This window comes from Neolamprologus multifasciatus, chromosome 9, assembly GCF_963576455.1.
Source record: "Neolamprologus multifasciatus chromosome 9, fNeoMul1.2, whole genome shotgun sequence".
In the NCBI taxonomy this organism is placed as follows: Eukaryota; Metazoa; Chordata; class Actinopteri; order Cichliformes; family Cichlidae; genus Neolamprologus; species Neolamprologus multifasciatus.
In genome coordinates this window covers 29,066,677-29,089,964 of record NC_140447.1, presented here as the reverse complement: position 1 = coordinate 29,089,964, position 23,288 = coordinate 29,066,677, and the positions used below count along the sequence as shown (strand labels likewise).

Sequence of the window (23,288 nt, the reverse complement as noted above, 5' to 3'; positions counted from 1 at the left end):
ATCCATGAATTCACATGGTAGGATTTGTAAAGAATTTATTCGTAAATCAGGGTGGAAAATAAGTATTTGGTCAATAACAAAAATACAACTCAATACTTTGTAACATAACCTTTGTTGGCAATAACAGAGGTCAAACGTTTACTATAGGTCTTTACCAGGTTTGCACACACAGTAGCTGGTATTTTGGCCCATTCCTCCATGCAGATCTTCTCAAGAGCAGTGATGTTTTGGGGCTGTCGCCGAGCAACACGGACTTTCAACTCCCGCCACAGATTTTCTATGGGGTTGAGGTCTGGAGACTGGCTAGGCCACTCCAGGACTTTCAAATGCTTCTTACGGAGCCACTCCTTTGTTGCCCGGGCGGTGTGTTTTGGATCATTGTCATGTTGGAAGACCCAGCCTCGTTTCATCTTCAAAGTTCTCACTGATGGAAGGAGGTTTTGGCTCAAAATCTCACGATACTTGGCCCCATTCATTCTGTCCTTAACACGGATCAGTCGTCCTGTCCCCTTGGCAGAAAAACAGCCCCATAGCATGATGTTTCCACCCCCATGCTTCACAGTAGGTATGGTGTTCTTGGGATGCAACTCAGTATTCTTCTTCCTCCAAACACGACGAGTTGAGTTTATACCAAAAAGTTCTACTTTGGTTTCATCTGACCACATGACATTCTCCCAATCCTCTGCTGTATCATCCATGTGCTCTCTGGCAAACTTCAGACGGGCCTGGACATGCACTGGCTTCAGCAGCGGAACACGTCTGGCACTGCGGGATTTGATTCCCTGCCGTTGTAGTGTGTTACTGATGGTGACCTTTGTTACTTTGGTCCCAGCTCTCTGCAGGTCATTCACCAGGTCCCCCCGTGTGGTTCTGGGATCTTTGCTCACCGTTCTCATGATCATTTTGACCCCACGGGATGAGATCTTGCGTGGAGCCCCAGATCGAGGGAGATTATCAGTGGTCTTGTATGTCTTCCATTTTCTGATGATTGCTCCCACAGTTGATTTTTTCACACCAATCTGCTTGCCTATTGTAGATTCACTCTTCCCAGTCTGGTGCAGGTCTACAATTCTTTTCCTGGTGTCCTTCGAAAGCTCTTTGGTCTTGGCCATGGCGGAGTTTGGAGTCTGACTGGTTGAGGCTGTGGACAGGTGTCTTTTATACAGATGATGAGGTCAAACAGGTGCCATTCATACAGGTAACGAGTGGGGGACAGAAAAGCTTCTTACAGAAGACGTTACAGGTCTGTGAGAGCAAGGGATTTTCCTTGTTTGAGGTGACCAAATACTTATTTTCCACCCTGATTTACGAATAAATTCTTTACAAATCCTACCATGTGAATTCATGGATTTTTTTTTCACATTCTGTCTCTCACAGTTGAAGTGTACCTCTGGTGCAAATTACTGACCTCTGTCATCATTTTAAGTGGGGGAACTTGCACAATCGGTGGCTGACTAAATACTTTTTTGCCCCACTGTATCTATATCTATATATATATCTATATATATACATATATATACATATATGTATATATATATGTATATATATATATATATCTACATATACATATACATATACATATATATTGTGTGTGTGTGTGTATGTGGTGTTAAATAGGCCTATACTACTGTGCTTTGATGTCGCTCGTAAGGGTGAAACTCATTGTGAAACCTTTGAGAACCACTGCTACAGAACAATGGAGATTTCCGTTATATGGTGACACCTGCAACTCACGTGACGCCCAGAATTGTACAATACTGATGCTTGAGAGCGCGCGTGTCATGCAAGTATGTGTAGAGTGTTGAGCGCGTGATCAGTGGTGGGAAAAACAACTCATGAAACTTGACCTTTCTATACTCGTGGTTCACTTGCACATCTAATCTATTCGTTTGCACACTTACACACACCCAGCTGCTGTTTCCTGTTTTGCTACACTCTGGAGAGCCTCGCCTTTAACGGTCTTCTCTCACAGAGAGCAACAGAAAACTTCATTCAGAAAAGTTTGAAAAACTCGAGATTGACTGAACTCAGTTCAAAAAAAGTTACCTTGGCACTTACCTTTAGATGTGAGAGGTAGTGATGGTCCGCTTGAAGCTGATGATCCGGTGCGTGTGTCAGAAAAATCAACACGCTGCTTCAGAAGCACTGTGTCGAGGCTTGATTCGTTTGGCCAGAGTCACATGATTAGTGACGTCTGAAGCTTCACTTAGAACGTACCTTTTTTTATTTATTTATTTTTTTAAAGTTTGACGAGCATCTTGACTTTTGGTCTTTGGATATTAACAGTCCTGGGTATGTGACTTCTTGTTTAACAGAAATGTTACAGATAGCATTTGCAGTGCAGCCTTTAATTGCTACAAATTCACATTTTTTAGATTTAGACATGAACCAGATGCCTCAGAGAAATCACTAATAACACTAAGGGCTGGACGGATTTGATTTGCATTCTTCAAGAAGAGTGGTGTCATCAGCTGGCTGGCTGATGATGAGCTCCTTATCAGCTATGGTGATTCCTTGTAAAACAGGTCAAATCTTGGGGTGGAGTCTTAATCATTTTAACTGAGCTATTGCCATTCGTGTACAAGGTTTTGAAGCTTTACAGAAAAATTATCCAAAGCCAAATTTTTTCAAAGAGTGGAAAATAAATTGATGTTCAATTGTATCAAAAGCCTTTTAAAAAATCCAGGAAGAGAATGAAGCTATTGTCAGATACCAAATCAGAGTAATCAAGTAGATCCAAAACCAGTCTAATGTTATATGAAGTGTGTCTATTTCTCATAAAGCCTGATTGTGTCTCATCGATAATTGTATCCAAGAACTCTTTAATTCTGTTAGCAAGTACTAAAGCCATAACCTCATAGTCATTATTGAGCAGACAGATGGGTCTCCAATTATCAATAAGAAGTAAGTCTTTGTTTGGCTTTGGAATAAGTGTTATGAGACCCTGAGTAAGAGTAGGAGGGAGGGTGTTATTCTCTATACTTTCTATGAAAACCTGCAGTAAGAACGGAGCACTTCCTCTCCATGGCCTTATCAACATCCAACATCCAATCTCCAGACTTCAGACTCTGCTCCTGAGGAGAAACAGAATCATCTGGCAGATCATTTGTTCTCATGACTTCTTTACTTTTAAACATTTTGAGCATCCAATCTGCTAATGTGCTCTCTCTTCTGCTTTTCTATCATCACTACAGAAAACTAAAACTCTAAATGCTCTACCATATATAATCTCAAAGAGTCAGACCGTTCTCTGTTGGAGTAATCCTCATGTACATCTTAACTAGTTCTATACAGTCTAACCATGTCCTGCCTGTCTCTTCCATTGACTTCCCAAGTCTTAGCTTTACCGTTAGTTCTCTCTACCAACCCTGCACTTTGTGGGTGATATGAACAAAGATGTTTTAGTGTTATCCATAGATGCTGTGCCATTAATCCAATCACTTCATTTACAAAGTGTGGACCATCATCACTATAAATAGTCTCCGGAATCCCGTGTTCTGGGATGATATTCTTACATATTGCTTTGGCAACCGAAGTGGCATCTGCTTCTCTAGTTGATTGATTGATTGATTGATTGATTGATATAACTTTATTAGTCCCACAAGGGGAAATTTCATGTTAAGGCTGCTGACCTATTGCACACAAGGGCGGCGTCATCTTACCCTCCAACCATACATACATTACAATAAAAACATCACATGGGGAAGACAGGTCAGAGAGGTATAACAATGGAAAATGCACCACATGAGGAAAGATAAGGAGAAAAAAATAACTCCCCCCAGACTGAGCTCCAACAGGGAGATCAGTTTGAGAACAGAAAAAAAAACACCTCTGCACATAGCACATGAAAAAGCTCCTAATACACCAAAGAAACACATGACAAGCAACAGGGACGGGTAAAGGGTGAGAGACAGTCAGTGTAGACAGTGCATCTGGGCCTGCAGCCTATGTGCTGGTCTCCATGATCCACCGTCAGCATCAGAAGGGAATAAGTGTCGAAGGCGTTTGGAGGGGGAGGGGGGATGAGTGTACATCTGCATGTGTGTGTGTGTGTGTGTGTGTGTGTATGTCCAGACTTCAGCTGAGACAATGTCCTTCGCCCTGCCAGGCTAAGTAAACAGTCTTCCAGCAAACACAGGTGGCCTTGCATAGAATGGGAAGAACCCACTGCCCACTTTGCAAAAGGGCACACTATCACTAGACAATACTTATAGTTATTACAGTTGGACAGCTCTATAAAATCCATGTGAATAACTTGAAATGGCTGACTGGGTCTGGGGAATTTCCCTCTCTTAGGTCTCAAATTACCCCGAGAATTGTGCTTGCAACATATCATACATGACCTGCAAAATCTTTCAAAGGTATTAAATCCTAGAGTATGAAAATGTTGCACTACTGCTGCCCACGGCCCATGGCTCAAAATAGCAGCAGTCTTATACAATTTCTATGGCAGTATTGGTTTATCGCACAGACAATAACACCATCCTGCAAGCTCGCTCCTTCTGTAAGCCACAACCGTTTTTCCTGCAGTAGGTGAGTGGGCCTGCATGTCTGCCACTGCATCTTGTATAATAGGCGATGTCTGTTGATGTTGCACTGCTAAAATGTGAACACCATGTGCTCCTAAAGCTGCCTCTTTTGCGATCTTATCTGCAAAAGCATTCCCTAATGCAACTGGATCTTTCCCTCACATGTGTGCTGCACATTTACAAATGGCCATTCTACTGGGCAATATTATTGCTTCCAGTAGATTTTGCGGGAGTTTGGTGTGTTGTACAGGCTTCCCTGTAGAGGCTGTCACACCTCGTCTCACCCACTGCACTACAAAGTAATGTAATGTAGCAAATGCATATTGGCTATCAGTGTATATTGTCTCTCTGCAGCTTTACACCCTTCCGTTAAAGCTAGCATCTCTGCTTCTTAAGCAAATATGAAACATGCTAGTTGTCCTGCACAGTTAATTTTCTCACTATCTACTACAGTAAAACCTGTTTTAGCCTGTCCCTCTACTGTTGTAAAGCTCGAACCATCAACAAACCAAACCTTTCCCTCATCAAGTGGCACATCTGTTAAGTCATCCCTCGGCTTACACTCCTTCTCCACGTGCTCTCTACACTCATGAGAAGTGCCCTCTTCTTTCGTTGGCAAAAGGGTTGATGGATTCAGAATTGTGCACCATTTTATGGTTATGTGTGGTTGTAAGAGTAACAGTAACATTAAAGACAAGTGTCTTGCAGCTGACAGAAATTTAATTTTAGTCTGCAGTAGTAGACATCTACCTCGTGTGGAACTAACAGTGTCAAAAGGTGAAATAAACTATTTCCTGAAACATTGTACAGCTTAAGCTGCTGCACATACTGATCTCACGCATGGAGGTAAAGCACAAGAAACTAGAGCTAATCTTTTTAGGATACTAAGTTACTGGCTTCACTTGTGGAAAAAGTGCTGTTAGTTATTTCACAGACACCTGGCATTTGTGCTGTTCACAGAACCACAAGTCCATCGCTGGACCTCCTCTGCGCTGTCACTTTTGGAGCTTGGCACGCTCCCTCAGGTTCTCATGTTCCAACGTACACCTTAGTTGTCTTCGTCAACGCCAACGTCAAAATGCTTCCACTCCTTATGGTTGTTTGCTGTGCAAAGACTCCTACATACAATACATAGCTTTTTGTTCAATATTGATAGTTTAATAATTAGAAATCTACCCTCTGGATCTATAACTGTATCGAGTACTGTAAAATTAACATTTTTACGTATTAAAATTGCTACTCCCCTTTGTCTAGAATTATAACAGGCTGCAAACACATTAGGAAACTCAGGTGTTATAAGTTCGTTTAAACCTGTGACAGGTCTGTGAGTTTCTTGTAATAAAACAACATCTGCCTGTAGTTTTTTTTAGCTGGTTAAATATCTTTAACCTCTTTCCTCTGGTGCCAGCTCCATTTACATTCCATGTGACAAACCTCAGTGTGCTCATAATTGTGTGTGTATGTCTAATGATGTACGCTGGGTGTTTCGTTTAGACAGGTGGAGAGAATGTGGAAACATCACTTATTTGTGTCACGGCAAGTGAGAAGAGCCGTGTGGAAGAAATTAAGGAGGGTCCAAACGCAGGCAGTCGTGAATGTGTGAAGGTGGTTTATTGAATAAACGGCAAAGGGAAAGTGGCAAACGAAGACAAGCTAAACTATACTGGAAAACAACTGAACTACAGCGCAGAAACCAGAACACGAACATGAAGGAGGGCGAGCAGAGGCAGACGATGGTAGACAGCAGGGAACACACGGATGAAACATGGTGAATACACAGACGGACCAGCGACTACAAACACAAAAGACACAACTAAAATACACTCAGAGAAACACAGGGAGATTACACACAGGTGGGGGACACAGCTGGGAGTCATTAACGAGACGAGAGGTAAAACTGAACACACTCACATGAGACGCAGACCTTCACAATAAAACAGGAACAAGAAACCAGGAACAAGAAACCATCACACTAAGACGCGGACTCGACATTGAGAGACAGACAGAAAATGACACATGGAACTAGACCAATACAAAGCAGCAGGTGATCACAGCAGTGAAAGAAAAGAGAAAGAAAGAAACCATGTGAACTGTGAGCGACAACAAAAAAAAGAAAAGAAATGGAAACATTCCAATTAAAGCAATGACGGAGGGTGATGGTGTTATATCTGCTATGACATCATACTGATATTATTAGGTTAAACCCATGTCAAAGGAGAGCGTGTGAGTGAATAAAAAAAGAGTGTAGCGGGTTATTATCTGGAGTGCAGTCAATATAACCATGGAGTGGTGTCGGGGTCGCGGTAGAGCTGTCCGTCCACGTAGAGCCGGTCCACGGCGATGACAGCACGGGAGCCTCTCTGGATGAAGCTACGTCGAACTGGGAACAGGACCTTGCGTCGTTCCAGGATCTCTTTGGGGAACTGGTCATTCATGCTGAAGTCCGTTCCTTTCAGCTCCCTGCCGCGACTCTTCACCTGTTCCTTCTGTTTGAACTTCGGACCAAACCTGCTGGGACTGTGTGAGGTCCTGAGGCTAAGAGTAAGGATTTATCCACAGGAGAGCTGCGTTCTTACAAAACATCCCACTGTGTAAACCTGACATCTGTGGAAAAGCTGAGCTGTATGATGTGTCAAGAAACTGCTGCTGTGCTACATCCATAAATAATGAATAAATTAGGAGCTAAAGCTAAAAGGACAGTTTATTTGTACCATCTTCATGTGAACACATTCAAGAACATCACAGATGAAAGAAACATTAAAAACTTCAACACTACATAAAGCAAGAAAAATAGTTTTTCTTTCAGGTGGTTTCAGACAAAACAGAAACATCAAAGAGCTCCAAGACTCTCTTTGAAAAAACCTAAAAACCTTTATTCTCATGGTCCAATCATGAGTGAACTCCCCGATGAAGCCTTGTGTGCTAAAACATGTCAGAGTTTTAAAGGTTAAACATGAGTTTCCAAAACGTTTTGCTGGAGAACAATGAACTATTTGACTGAGTTTCAATTATTTACAGACGAGCAAAACCAGGACAGAGAAAAAAGGACAAAACTGACTCAGTAAAATGACAGAAAATAAGATCCCATGTAACTCTGTATTATGTAGAAGTTCAGCCCAGCAACCAGTTCAGTTCAACGCAAGTTTAAATGATTCTATCTGAACTCTGTGGAGCCTGATCTCAAGCTTTTTGAGTCTGACACTGAAACCAGAGGATCTTTCTGTCTCTTCAGATTCACTGTGATCCAGTGATGGGAGTGATTTCAGCCCTGAGTGATCACGCTGATGTTTGCACAGAGCAGACAATGAGGTGAATGTTTTGGCACATTGGTAACAGTGAAACAGTTTATTAGTAACGTGGGATCGTTTGTGTTCGGAGTATGAACTGAGATTCCTGAAGCTCTTGTCACACTGGTCACAGCTGTAGTTTCCTTCCATGTGTGTACGTTCATGAATGTTACGACTACTTGAACATGAGAAGCTTTTGTCACAGTGTCTGCACTTGTATGGTTTCTCTCCTGTGTGGACTCGTTTGTGTGTTTTAAGCTCACATGCAATGGTGAAGGATGACCCACACTGATCACAGAGGTGCTTTTTAACCCCACTGTGAATCAGTTCATGTTTTTTTAAGTCACCTGATGTGGTGAAGCTTCTCCCACATTCTTTGCAGTATTTCAGTTTGTCTCCAGTGTGTCTACGTTGATGTGTTTTTAGGGCGGCTTTCCAACTGAAGGTTTTTCCACAAAGATCACAACGAAAGTCTTTCCCACCACCACAGTGATGACAGGGTTGAGAACTGGATCCATCTGTGTCTCTCTGCTTCTAAACAAAGACACAAAGACAGTGTAAGTCAGTCCTTCAACACTTTTATCCTGAACGTCGCCTGAAATAAAGAGCATCTCTGCAGACGTCCAATTACATTTTACTGTTTCAGTTAACACACTCAGTTTACTGGGCTGCAATAACTACAATACTACCACCATAATACTACAGTAATACTAAAATCATAACTGACATGAAAATCTGAATAATCACTCAGAGCTGATTTCCATGTAGTAGAATTGCTAACATGCTAACACAGTTTAATGAGTAGAGTTGTTCCAAACAGTCAGGCTAAAATGACAAGATAAAAATATAAACACATACCTCACAGTAACTGCACTTGTAGAGTTTCTTTCTGGTGTGGATCTGTTGGTGTTGTCTCAGGTAATGTGGAGCTTTAAAAGTCTTCTCACACAGGTCACATTTATAAGGTCCCTCGTCAGTGTGGGTAAACATGTGTCGTTGTAACTGTTGGTCTGTAGCAAAGTATTTGCCACACTGTTCACAGCTGTACACATCATGTCTGGTGTGAATGCGTAGGTGTATATTTCGGCTTCCTCTCAGGCTGAAAGTTTTTCCACAGATGTCACAGCTGTATGCCTTAATTCCAGAGTGGGTAACTAGATGACTCTGTAAGCTGTCACTGCGAGTAAAAGCTCTGCCACACTGATCACAGCTGTACGCTTTAACTCCACTGTGGATGAGTTGGTGTTTTTTTAGGTAACCCTTCCTGGAAAAAGACTTTCCACACAAGTCACAGCTGAACGGTCTCTCTCCAGTGTGGATGACCTGATGCTGTTTTAGTTGAGCCTTCTCAGTAAAATTCTTCCCACACTCGTCACAGGAGTGTTTTTTCTCTCTCTTTCTTCTGTGAGGTTTATCGGCCTCCTGAGAGCGCTGACTTCTCGCTCCATGTTGGTCCTGCAGTGACAGAGATACAAACAGAGCCAGTGAGGGAAATGCAGTCGTGGAACAAACTGAACCTTCAAACTCCCTCCATTAACACTAGTTTTAAACCTGAAGGTGGAGTGTGGCACCAAACACCTTAAAGGTCTCTTATCCCCACCTGCTGGTAGTTCTAACACATTACATCCAACTTGGTGTTAAAAATAATTCATGACTGTTTAAACACTAAAATCATGCCCATCCCTCCTGATTGCACACACACACACACACACACACACACACACACACACACACACACACACACACAGTTGTTGTTTGTAATACATATTTCTATAATTTGTATAGATTTATACATAATTATTCAGTGATAATAAATCCTATGTTTGTTTATTTGTTTATTCAAAAGGAACCCCATTAGCTTCCACAACAGATGTTGCTCGTCGTCCGTCAAATACAATCACATATATTATTATACAATAAAGTGGATTCAAGATATCCACATAATTTGGCTCTTACATCCACAGTGAGGTTTCACAATTAAAATATAAGCAATCAATAATAACAATAATAATAATATCAATAACATTGAGGCACATTACACAAATTTAAAAAACAAATAATCTCTTACAATATTACAACAACTAAAAGTGTCAATCGGCTTTTAAATGTTCATTGAAGTTTTGAATAGTTGCTAATTCTGTAATTTTATAAGGCAATTTATTACAAAAAGTTACTTTTTTTTTTTTTTTTTTTGCCTTTCCCGTTTGTCTTAAGGCGAGGAAAGATTCCCAACGGATATACTTTACTAAATTGACCATCACAGCCTTGCCGTAATGGTCTATTTGATTCACCTTTTATTGTTTAATTTATTTTATTTTATTTTCACTTGCTAGATACAGGACAGACTTGAATGAGGAAAAGAAAAGGGAGAAAGGAAGAGGGGGAAAAAAAAGCGGAGAAGAGGGATTGGGATAAAGGGTAAAAAAAACCAAAAACCAACTGAATAAGCAGACAAAAAAAAAATACATATATCAATCACCTGGATCACCTGTTGAGAAAGAAAAAATAAAACAAGCAGAAGAAAACGAGAGCAATACAATAAACAATATCATGATGATATATGGGAATATAACAGTAAATACTAAATATTAAACATTATTGTGCAGCACGTAAGATCGACAGCGCACAGTGTGCTTTGAGGTAGGAGCCAAAAAGGGTGTAGTTTGTGTGTGTGAGCACCCGTGTGTACACCTGTGAGCATGGACGCGTTTGTTTTTAAAAGGTTCCTTCATGTAATGATCTGCTAGAGGGTGTGGGGGGCCACAGCCCCGTCTACCAGGGCATGAAGCAGGTATGGAGGAGATCAAGACTCCAGACATCCAGAGGCCCCCAGAACACAAGAGACCAAGGAAGACCAACAGAGGGGCAGCTGCACCACTATCCCAGAAGGAGCTGAGGAGAGTCCCAGATGAGGGGTCACCCAGCAGCCACAGAGCAGAAGCCAGGGGGGGTTGCAGTGATTTGCCCGTGAGCTCCGCCGGCAGCCAACTGCGCCAGAGTGACCGAGCCCCAGGCTGAGAGGCCAAGGGCACCCCACCCCCGAAGTGGCCTGAGCGAGTCCCAGGCTCCAGGCCCAGATAAGCAGCCACCAAGGAGTGAGCCGGTGTGTACCTGGGCACCCCCGCACACAAAGAACCACCAACGCACCGATGTCTGAGGGCGTCTGCCACTGGCAGGGGAAGTGGTGGGGGGAGATAGGCCTCCATACCTTAGAGGGCCTGAGATGTCCCCAGAGAGGTGGCGTCTGATACCCAACCTGACATATTTCATATTCTGGCTCTTGGCGAAGGCGGTCGCACTTTTTTCTCCTCTCCTCCTTCCCCTTATCTTCCCTGCTTAGCCTCTTGTGTACTTGTCTTGTCTCATGTGTATTACTTTCCCTCGAACAGTCTCTCACTGTCGTTCTCTAAAACCTAAAAGAGAATTATGGATTTGATCAACTGGTCTCTGAATGCTATTGACACCCTCTTCTCAACGAGAAGTCTGGGCTCGGGAGAGCCCGAGAGCCCTGGAGGGACTTTCCCTGCCGGATACACGATGGACGGGTGGCAGAAGTGGAGGGTCATGTGCCTGGCGGGACTGTCGATCGAGGATGAAGATGTCTACCTATTCGGAACCATGATAACAGGGTTCTTGCTGATCGGAGCTGGCTTGGCCCTGACTTATCGGAGAAATAAGAGAGCGGAACCGGCTGTTCAATCCCCCCAAGGCTGCCCGCTGGAATCGAAGCGATGGGACGAGGCGCGACCTCTCACAACGAACGCAGCATGGTTAACACCTTGGAGACGCTTACAGCTGCTGTGAAGGCTCAAAACAACACCATTGAGCGTATGGTGGGATACATCAGAGAGAGGCCTGCTCAAATTGAGACCCTTGAGCGAAAGTTGGATCACATCACAGAACGGGTCACTGCAGTTGTGGGATCTCAGAATCACAAGAATGACAACACCACGGAACAGAAGTTTGATACCATCATGGGGAGGCTTGCGGCTCTCCAACGGGAGATCGAGAGACCAGCATCTGAGTGTTAATGAATCAGCTTTAAATTCTCCTGAGCTGCTCGCATAACAGAAAAATCTACGAATTCAACATGCGGAAACCATGGCGCCAGCTGCGGGCCCAAGGCTGGTGCCAAGCAACAACAACTCCCTGATAACGTCTGTGTGATGACTGTTCTTCCCATCCCAAGGCCACCTGGGTTGGCTAGCAGACTGTTTACCGAGCCCGATAGGGCGAAGGACACTGTCTCAGCTGAACTCTGGACACGCATACACTTACACTTACACTGATAAGCACTCACTCATCCCCCTCCCTCTCCAAACGCCTTCGATGCTTGTTTCCTGTGGGGGAAGACGGCGGGTCTGAGTGTCGCGCTGGAATGGTAGCGCTGTGCAGGAGGACTGCTGTGTTTCCTTCGGATTACTCCTCACCCCCTACCCAACCCTGTGGCTTGTCACGTGCTCCAATGTTGTAATGTGGACATTTATGTGCTTTTTTGTGCAGAGGAGTTTTTTTTGTTTCCTGTTCTCATGCTGTCCTCCCATAGGTGCCCAGCATGAGTAGAGGTCTCTTTTTTTCCTCTTGTACTTTTCCCATTGTTGTGCACTTTTTTCAGTGTTTTCTCTGTAACGCTGCCGATCTCCGACTGTATTCCCATGTGATGTCTTTGTTGTGTGTGCAAGTCGGGGGGGGGGGGGGGGGGGGGGTCCTATTCCTCTGCGGGGCAACCTGCATATGGCCAATAAAGCATTCATTCATTCATTCATTCATATAGACACAGACATACAGGCACACACAGGTCCAAACATCCATTCCCACCCTCATGCTCTCATATGCACTTACTCCACACTCAACCAACGTGGAGACAGACATAGAGAGACACTGTACAGACAATCACACTCCCCAAGCGTACTCTAAGAACCGGGTCTAGGTACCTTTGCCCCTGGAGGGGGAAACTGCACCCAGACCCAGGTGGTGTTACCCTTTTTTCCCTGCGGTGGGGAGAAGCAGACCGCCCCAACTCCGCAGCAGCAGGGAGGCCCTACACTCCAGACCCCAGTCGGACAGCCAACTCCTCCTCCCGGCCCCCCGCTCCAGCAGGTCGCAGAGAACGGGGGTGTGAGAAGACTCCAAAACCTCCCTCCGCCCGCTCATATGTAGTGTTGATGCATGTGTGTTCTAAGGTGCATTTAAAACCCAGGAGTGCATGGAGCTACCTGCCAGAGAGCAGCAGGTAAGCGCATAGCCACTCCTGATAGCCCTCAGTGTCTACGTGTATTTAAAATTGAGAGGTGGGCAACGACGCCAGGGGTGAGGTGTACACCCTGATGGTCTTTTGGAGTCCGTGTAGCGTGCCCACCCCCAAGATCCTATATGTATGTGTTATGAGAGTGTGAGTAATGTGAATGTCTAAGTGGTGAGATAAAATTGAGGCACAAGAAGCCAGAAGGGGACAGAGGGGGGGATGCCTCCTCTGCACCCTGGTGACACACCTTTACCCCAAGGCCCTGCATGTGTGGGTGATTGTGGTGGAACGGGAAGAGGGAGGCAGCTGGAGATGGGGAGGGAAGTAAGGGAGGGCAAGTGACCCCTCCCTGGGGCAAGTAACCCCTCCCTGGGGCCAGCTCCCCCGCTGACCCCAGTAGACACTCCCATACTCCGCAACCCACCAGGGAAAGGGGGCCCAGGTCCATCCGGACCGGGGCCCAGAACAGCAGCGCCGCCCGGCCCCACAGAGCACGGGACAGCCCACCTTACCCCACCACAGAGAAAACTGCCCCCACCCCGTCATCCACTCATCTTCCAGACTACACAAGACAATAGAGGCCCAGGCTGAGATCTTCCTCCACCTCTGCTGTATCTCCCCCTCCTGCAGAGTGAGTTCCTGAAGAGAGGAAAGCTCCTGCAAGGTGTAACAACCTCCCCCACCAGCTGAAGAGCCCCCTGTGGCTCGATGCACTGGCGGCACCCTGCGCCAGGGCCGGGCCCCCATACACCCGCCCGCCCACAACCCCAGCAACATACCAACCAGGACCCAAGCCCCCGAGGCCCAGCCAGGGCCCCAGCCCAGAGATGGAGCGCCCCCAGAACCTCACACCCATCCCGGACCCACCCAGGGGCAGCCAGGCTACCAGGTCAGTAACCCACGTCCGTCAGCACAGACCCTCCCCTAGCCCCGCTGCACGCAGCCACGAGGAAACTGTCACCTAAGAGCCAACAGAGCCCCTAATAGGCCATGACTAATACCCCGGGTTGAGCACCCCAAGGAAGATGCTCCTGGAGAACCCCCCGACGCCCTAAGCCTGTCCTTACCCCTACACCAATCACAACAGCGAAGGTGAGACCCCCACCCCCACTAGGTGATGGAGCTAATCAAAGGAGCCCAGAGCAATTGATCTGATGTGGTGGCAGAGGCTGTATCGAGACTAATGTAATCTAATAGATAATTTCTATATTGGTTAGAATTAAGATTATTTTTATTTTTCCAGTTCATGAGGACTGTTTTCTTGGCTATGCATAGGACAGTGAAAACCATATGGGCTATATTCTTATCTGTAGTGACATTATCTAAGCTGCCCAACAAACACACTAAAGGGGAAGTTGGTATGTTACATTTCAGACACTTTGATAAGTCTTCACATATCTCGCGCCAAAACTTCTGAACTGGTGGACAGAACCAAAGAGCGTGGATATAATTGTCCAGTGTATTGGTTTGACAGTGTGAGCAGTTGTTGGTAGACGTAAAGCCCATCTTGAACATCCGATGACCTGTATAGTGCACTCTATGTAGTATTTTGTATTGAATTAATTGAAGACTGGGATTTCTAATTAGATGAAAGGTTTTTAAGCAAATCTGAGACCAGGAGTTTTGGTCTAAGTTAACTGATAAATCCGCTTCCCATTTTGCAATAGGAAGTGATATTGATTCATCTGTTTTAGAAAGCATTCTGTATATTTTGGATAGTAATTTGGGGGTTTTAAGAGTAAGAAATTGAACCACACTTGGTGGTGTTTGTAGTTCAACTTGACCCGGTTTAAATTTCTTTTTTACTATGGATTTAACTGTTGATATTCTAAAAATCTTTTCTTGTTGATCCCATATTGTGTAACTAGTCTGTCAAATGAAATAAATTCTGTTCCTTTTAGTATATGTTCTAAATATTTGATTCCTTTACCACTCCGATCTGAAAGGTTTATTATATTATTGTTTTGTAATATGTCAGGGTTGTTCCAGATAGGTGTACGTTTGCATGGGATTAATGAAGACTCCGTCAATTTTAGAAACTCCCACCCTGCTGTCAGAGAAGAGCTGATGTTGATGCTTTTAAAGCATTCATGTTGTTGGATGTTTGAGCTGATAAATGGTTGTTCTACATCTAGCCAAGGTTCATCTAAGAGGGTATGTTTTAGCCATCCTGAGATAAACTGAAGCCTGTTGGCTAAGAAGTAGTGCTGAAAGTTAGGTAGTTCTAATCCTACTTTATCCTTGGTCTTTTGTAGTGTTTTTAAGCTTGTACGTGGGGGTTTATTTTTCCAAAGGAATTTGGACATACATGAATCTAGAGATCTGAACCAATCTTGTGGCGGTTGAGTTGGGATCATTGAGAATAAATAATTTATTTTTGGTAAGACCATCATTTTTATAGCGGCGACCCTTCCCATGAGTGATATGGGTAGACATTTCCACCTAGCCAGATCGCCTTCTACTTTCTTTAAAAGTGGGATATGGTTTAATTTAGTTAGATCTGCAAGCTTAGGAGAAACATTAATATTATTATATTTCCCGATTGCAGTGGTGTAGAAGAGGAATTATGGAAGGAGCAATTAATCGTAAGGACTGTAGATTTTGACCAGTTAATTGAGTAATCTGATATTCTTGCAAAAGAGTTTACCAATTAAATCACCCCAGAGATACTGGTTTGTGAATTTTGGAGAAAGAGTAATACATCATCCGCATAAAGGCTGATTTTATGTTCTGCATTTTATGCCCTTGATTACTGAATTCTGTCTAATTGCTGCTGCTAGTGGTTCAATAAAAATTGCAAACAGTGAAGGGGAGAGTGGGCATCCCTGCCTGGTGCCCCTCAGGAGACAGAAGCTGGAGGATGTCTGGTCATTTGTTCTGACACAAGCTGTTGGGGAATTATATAATATTTTTAACCAGTTAATGAAAGAGGATCCAAAACCAAATTTGTGTCAAGTTGCAAATAGAAATTTCCAGTCAACTCTGTCAAACGCTTTTTCTGCATCTAAAGAGAATATTGTAGTTTCTAGGTTTTTACTGTATGAGTAGTCTATCAAATTAAGTAATCTGCGTGTATTTGTTGATGAGTGCCTACCTTTTATGAAACCAGTTTGGTCAGGATGAATTAAGAGGGGGGTTATTTTCTCCAGTCTCTTTGAGAGAGCTTTGCAGATTATTTTAAGGTCTACATTTATAAGGGATATTGGACGATAGCTTGAGGGATATACAGGGTCTTTGCCTGGTTTTAGCAGGAGATTAATGTTTGCAGAATTCATATTTGATGGAAGTCTGCCCTTTTCTTTGATTTCCAACAACGTTCTGTAGAAAACTGGTGCTAGAATCGTCCAGAATTCTTTGTAGAATTCTGCGGGAAAGCTGTCTGGACCTGGAGCCTTATTATTGGGCATACTTATCTGGGCTTCCTGGAGTTCACCTGGTGTCAGTGGTGAATCCAGTGCCATTGCTTGAGTGTCTAATAATTTTGGAAGAGTTATGCTGTCCAAAAACTGATCAATTTCCTTTGTAAGCGTAGTCTTTGTACAAAGAATTTTTTATTTTTTTTTATCAATTATCTCATTTAATTCTAGTTTTGTTTTGCGTATTTTGTTCAATGTTTCCTGATCTTGGTGGGACGCGTAGGCTTCTTCAAGTGATTTGATGTTTTTTTCTAATTCCTGAATATTTTTGTTTTCTTTTTTCTTTTTATGTGATGAGAAAGAAATTATTTTACCTCTCATCACAGCTTTCCCTGCTTCCCATAGAACAGAAGCTGATGTTCCGGGAGTGTCATTATAGTCTAAATATGAAGTCCACTATTTTTTAAAATATTTAATAAAGTCTTCATCTTTAAGTAGTGATGTATTAAATCTCGAGTTTTTACTTGGCGTAGCATAATTCTTGTGCATTAGTGTTAAAGATACAAAAAGTTACTTTTAACTCGAGCATTTACTAAATTGCAGTTTGTTGAAAATCGTGTAATATCATTATGTATTTCATCTGGATACTGCAGCTGAGCAGAAATAAATGTGGTGTGTTTAACAGAATTGCTTTCTTTATATGTATGACATCTCAGGAAAAAAAAGCACCAAAATAAACCACCGAAATGTGCGCTGCTTTTTGGTCTGGTTACTACCATTTATGACAGAACCGGTGCCATCATGGCACCGGATACCGGTACCCAACCCAACCGACGAGGGCTCCCTTGCAAGTAAATCGATCGATCGCTGTTGCCTTGTTTTTCTTTTATGGGAATAAGTCCTGGAGACAGCGGGGTCTGAGTTTAGACCCAATAGGTTCAGTGAAGAAAAATGTCTGATTGTAACCTGAGGGGGTTTTTTTACATTAAGAAAAAGGCACCAAACATTAAACCAATTTAAGCCTAAACAGTAATACATGAAAGTAGAGCAGGGCGACATGACCAAAAATATTAACAGTGCAAATGCAAATTCCTCGGAGCAAATGTCGGCCAATTTCCACTGGAAATGCCTTTTGGTTAAACTGTCAGCAAGCAATTTGCATTTGCACTGTTAAATTTTTATATAACGTCAATACACATAAAAAAAAACAGCTGTTTGTTTAAGTGAAAATATATTGATGGGTTTTTTAATAAAGTTGTGGAGTTGTAAAGTATTTTGTCTAGTGTCAATTATATCGTCAGTTATATCATTATCGCAAATTTTCAAATGTATATCGTGATAAATATTTTTGGTCATATCGCCCTGCTCTGTCTGTCACCTTCTGTGTTGAGCTCATTGTTTTCTCTGTAGTGGCTGAGCTGAGTCCAAGTAGCTGAAAATGTTCCTCTGCTGATCAGCTGTAACACAAAGCAGATCTTTGTTAGGCTCCACACTGCACTGGAGAGTCAAAGTGTCTCATATGTTCACCTGACAAGTAAAAGAACACATTTTTGCTTCCCGAGGTGGGCAACTAATTGGAAACAAACACAAAAGGTTTGAGCAGCGATACAAAATTTAGCAGTATAGCAGGAGAGACTGAGGCCATATATATATATGTGTGTATGACTTTCACCCTTATATATATATATATATACTACCGTGCTGCGATGTCGCTCGTAATGCCGGGCTCACACTGTGCGATTTTGTCAGTCGCGCGATTCAGCTCCTCAAACTGTACGATTGACTCGCAGGGGTTAGAAGTTCGTAGGTCACGATGCAGGGTCTCACACTATACGGCCCGATGCTCTGATGCGACCCGAGTGCTCACACTGTGCGTCCATAAAATGAAGGTTATAACAGAAATTCTGTCGCTTGCTCTCCCTCTCTGTCTTTCACTCACACAGACACCGCCATCAACTTTGTTAAATTGCTAATGAAAAACATTGATCAGGCAGCTGTGATTGAGCAGCAATGTCCATCTTTTGTGAGGTCACACCGAAAAGGCTCGGATGAGCTTTCCAAAGTTTTACAAGTGCCTCCATCGCTTGTGTCCAGATCACACGCTGCACTGCCGTGCTGCGCCGTCTTTTTCGCTGACATTTGTGTCATTTGTGTTTGCGCGTGCGCAGTGTGAGAAACTGCGGTGACACGCTCGCGACCAAGCGACTGATGATCGGGAGCTGGTGGTGAGGTGTTAATCGCTTCTCGTTACCCCACGTATACAAGATGCACGACGCACGATGAAGGCCAAAATCTGGCCGATCGCCAAAACGGTCGCACGACTCAAAAATCGGCTCAAAATGGGCCAAAAATCGCACAGTGTGAGCCCGGCATAAGGGTGAAAGTCATTGTGAAACATTTGAGAACCACTGCTACAGAACAATGGCGATTTCCGTTATATGGTAACACCCTCAACTCACGTGACGCCCAGAATTGTACAATACTGATGCTTGAGAGCGCGCGTGTCATGCAAGTATGTGTAGAGTGTTGAGCGCGTGATCAGTGGTGAGAAAAACAACTCACGAAACTTGACCTTTCTATACTCGTGGCTCACTTGCACTTCTGAACTATTCGTTTGCACACTTACACACACCCAGCTGCTGTTTCCTGTTTTTCTACACTCTGGAGAGCCTCGCCTTTAACGGTTTTCTCTCACAGAGAGCACCAGAAAACTTCATTCAGAAAAGTTCGAAAAACTCGAGATTGACTAAACTCAGTTCAAAGTTACCTTGGCACTTACTTTAGATTTGAGAGGTTGTGATGGTCCGCTTGAAGCTGACGCTCCGGTGCGTGTGTCAGAAAAATCAACACAATGCTTCAGAAGCACCGTGTCGAGGCTTGATTCGTTTGGCCAGAGTCACGTGATTAGTGACGTCTGAAGCTTCATTTAGAACGTACTGTTTTTTTTTTTAAAGTTTGACGAGCGTCTTGACTTTTGGTCTTTGGATATTAACAGTCCTGGGTATGTGACTTCTTGTTTAACAGAAATGTTACAGATAGCATTTGCAGTGCAGCCTTTAATTGCTACAAATTCACATTTTTTAGATTTAGACATAAACCAGATGCCTCAGAGAAATCACTAATAACACTAAGGGCTGGACGGATTTGATTTGCATTCTTCAAGAAGAGTGGTGTCATTAGCTAGCTGGCTGATGATGCGCTTCTTATCAGCTATGGTGATTCCTTGTAAAACAGGTCAAATCTTGGGTTGGAGTCTTAATCATTTTAATTGAGCTATTGCCATTCGTGTACAAGGTTTTGAAGCTTTACAGAAAAATTATCCAAAGCCAAATTTTTTCAAAGAGTGGAAAATAAATTGATGTTCAATTGTATCAAAGGTCAGAGAATGAATCTATTGTCAGATACCAAATTAGAGTAATCAAGTAGATCCAAAACCAGTCTAATGTTATTAGAAAAGTGTCTATTTCTCATAAAGCCTGGTTGTGTCTTATCGATAATTGTATCCAAGAACTCTTTATTTCTGTTAGCAAGTACTAAAGCCATAATCTCATAGTCATTATTGAGCAGACAGATGGGTCTCCAATTATCAATAAGAAGTAAGTCTTTGTTTGGCTTTGGAATAAGTGTTATGAGACCCTGAGTAAGAGTAGGAGGGAGGGTGTTATTCTCTATACTTTCTATGAAAACCTGCAGTAAGAACGGAGCACTTCCTCTCCATGGCCTTATCAACATCCAACATCCAATCTCCAGACTTCAGACTCTGCTCCTGAGGAGAAACAGAATCATCTGGCAGATCATTTGTTCTCATGACTTCTTTACTTTTAAACATTTTGAGCATCCAATCTGCTAATGTGCTCTCTCTTCTGCTTTTCTATCATCACTACAGAAAACTAAAACTCTAAATGCTCTACCATATATAATCTCAAAGAGTCAGACCGTTCTCTGTTGGAGAAATCCTCATGTACATCTTAACTAGTTCTATACAGTCTAACCATGTCCTGCCTGTCTCTTCCATTGACTTCCCAAGTCTTAGCTTTACCGTTAGTTCTCTCTACCAACCCTGCACTTTGTGGGTGATATGAACAAAGATGTTTTAGTGTTATCCATAGATGCTGTGCCATTAATCCAATCACTTGATTTACAAAGTGTGGACCATCATCACTATAAATGGTCTCCGGAATCCCGTGTTCTGGGATGATATTCTTACATATTGCTTTGGCAACCGAAGTGGCATCTGCTTCCCTAGTTGATTGATTGATTGATTGATTGAAATACCTTTATTAGTCCCACAAGTGGAAATTTCATGTTAAGGCTGCTGACCTATTGCACACAAGGGCGGCGCCATCTTACCCTCCAACCATACATACATTACAATAACAACATCACATGGGGAAGACAGGTCAGAGAGGTATAACAATGGAAAATGCACCACATGAGGAAAGATAAGGAGAAAAGAATAACTCCCCCCAGACTGAGCTCCAACAGGGAGATCAGTTTGAGAACAGAAAAAAAACACCTCTGCACATAGCACATGAAAAAGCTCCTAATACACCAAAGAAACACATGACAAGCAACAGGGACGGGTAAAGGGTGAGAGAAGTCAGTGTAGACAGTCATCTGGGCCTGCAGCCTATGTGCTGGTCTCCATGATCCACCGTCAGCATCAGAAGGGAATAAGTGTCGAAGGCGTTTGGAGGGGGAGGGGGGATGAGTGTACATCTGCGTGTGTGCGTGTGTATGTCCAGACTTCAGCTGAGACAGTGTCCTTCGCCCTGCCAGGCTAAGTAAACAGTCTTCCAGCCAACCCAGGTGGTCTTGCATAGAATGGGAAGAACCCACTGCCCACTTTGCAAAAGGGCACACTATCACTAGACAATACTTATAGTTATTACAGTTGGACAGCTCTATAAAATCCATGTGAATAACTTGAAATGGCTGACTGGGTCTGAGGAATTTCCCTCTCTTAGGTCTCAAATTACCCCGAGAATTGTGCTTGCAACATATCATATGTGACCTGCAAAATCTTTCAAAGGTATTAAATCCTAGAGTATGAAAATGTTGCCATGTGGCCCATGGCTCAAAATAGCAGCAGTCTTATACAATTTCTATGGCAGTATTGGTTTATCGCACAGACAATAACACCATCCTGCAAGCTCGCTCCTTCTGTAAGCCACAACCGTTTTTCTTGCAGTAGGTGAGTGGGCCTGCATGTCTGCCACTGCATCTTGTATAATAGGCGATGTCTGTTGATGTTGCACTGCTAAAATGTGAACACCATGTGCTCCTAAAGCTGCCTCTTTTGCGATCTTATCTGCAAAAGCATTCCCTAATGCAACTGGATCTTTCCCTCACATGTGTGCTGCACATTTACAAATGGCCATTCTACTGGGCAATATTATTGCTTCCAGTAGATTTTGCGGGAGTTTGGTGTGTTGTACAGGCTTCCCTGTAGAGGCTGTCACACCTCGTCTCACCCACTGCACTACAAAGTAATGTAATGTAGCAAATGCATATTGGCTATCAGTGTATATTGTCTCTCTGCAGCTTTACACCCTTCCGTTAAAGCTAGCATCTCTGCTGCTTAAGCAAATATGAAACATGCTAGTTGTCCTGCACAGTTAATTTTCTCACTATCTACTACAGTAAAACCTGTTTTAGCCTGTCCCTCTACTGTTGTAAAGCTCGAACCATCAACAAACCAAACCTTTCCCTCATCAAGTGGCACATCTGTTAAGTCATCCCTCGGCTTACACTCCTTCTCCACGTGCTCTCTACACTCATGAGAAGTGCCCTCTTCTTTCGTTGGCAAAAGAGTTGATGGATTCAGAATTGTGCACCATTTTATGGTTATGTGTGGTTGTAAGAGTAACAGTAACATTAAAGACAAGTGTCTTGCAGCTGACAGAAATTTAATTTTAGTCTGCAGTAGTAGACATCTACCTTGTGTGAAACTAACAGTGTCAAAAGGGGAAATAAACTATTTCCTGAAACGTTGTACAGCTTAAGCTGCTGCACATACTGATCTCACTCATGGAGGTAAAGCACAAGAAACTAGAGCTAATCTTTTTAGGATAGTAAGTTACTGGCTTCACTTACTGGCTTCGTCCAACCTTCCTTTCATATCAAAAATCCTTGAAAGAGTAGTTGTCAAACAGCTAACAGATCATCTGCAGAGGAATGGTTTATTTGAAGAGTTTCAGTCAGGTTTCAGAGTTCATCACAGCACAGAAACAGCTTTATTGAAGGTTACAAATGATCTTCTTATGGCCTCTGACAGTGGACTCATCTCTGTGCTTGTCCTTCTTGACCTTAGTGCAGCATTCGATACTGTTGACCATAATATTCTATTAGAGCGATTAGAACATGCTGTAGGTATTACAGGTATTGCACTGCAGTGGTTTGTATCATATCTATCTAATAGACTCCAATTTGTGCATGTAAATGGAGAGTCCTCTTCACACACTGAGGTTAATTATGGAGTTCCACAGGGTTCGGTGCTAGGACCAATTCTGTTTACATTATACATGCTTCCCCTAGGCAGCATCATTAGAAGACATAGCATACATTTTCACTGCTATGCAGATGACACCCAGCTCTATCTGTCCATGAAGCCAGATAACACACACCAATTAGTTAAACTGCAGGAATGTCTTAAAGACATAAAGACTTGGATGGCCACTAACTTTCTGCTTCTTAACTCAGATAAAACTGAGGTCATTGTACTCGGCGCTGAAAAGCTTAGAAATATGGTATCTAACCAGATTCTTACTCTGGATGGCATTACCTTGGCCTCCAGTAACACTGTGAGGAACCTTGGAGTCATTTTTGACCAGGATATGTCCTTCAACGCACATATTAAACAAATATGTAA

General features: G+C 43.1%; 1 pseudogene across 1 annotated transcript; it reads right to left on the bottom strand.

The window, feature by feature from the left end:
- Positions 1-7,682: 7,682 nt before the first annotated feature.
- On the bottom strand, positions 7,683-19,175 carry LOC146511768 (uncharacterized; annotated as a pseudogene). The gene is made up of 3 exons (XR_014876033.1): positions 17,796-19,175; positions 8,675-9,271; positions 7,683-8,350 (listed from the first exon to the last, which is right to left on the bottom strand). The product of XR_014876033.1 is annotated as an uncharacterized LOC146511768 (transcript).
- Between the last annotated feature and the right edge of the window lie 4,113 nt (positions 19,176-23,288).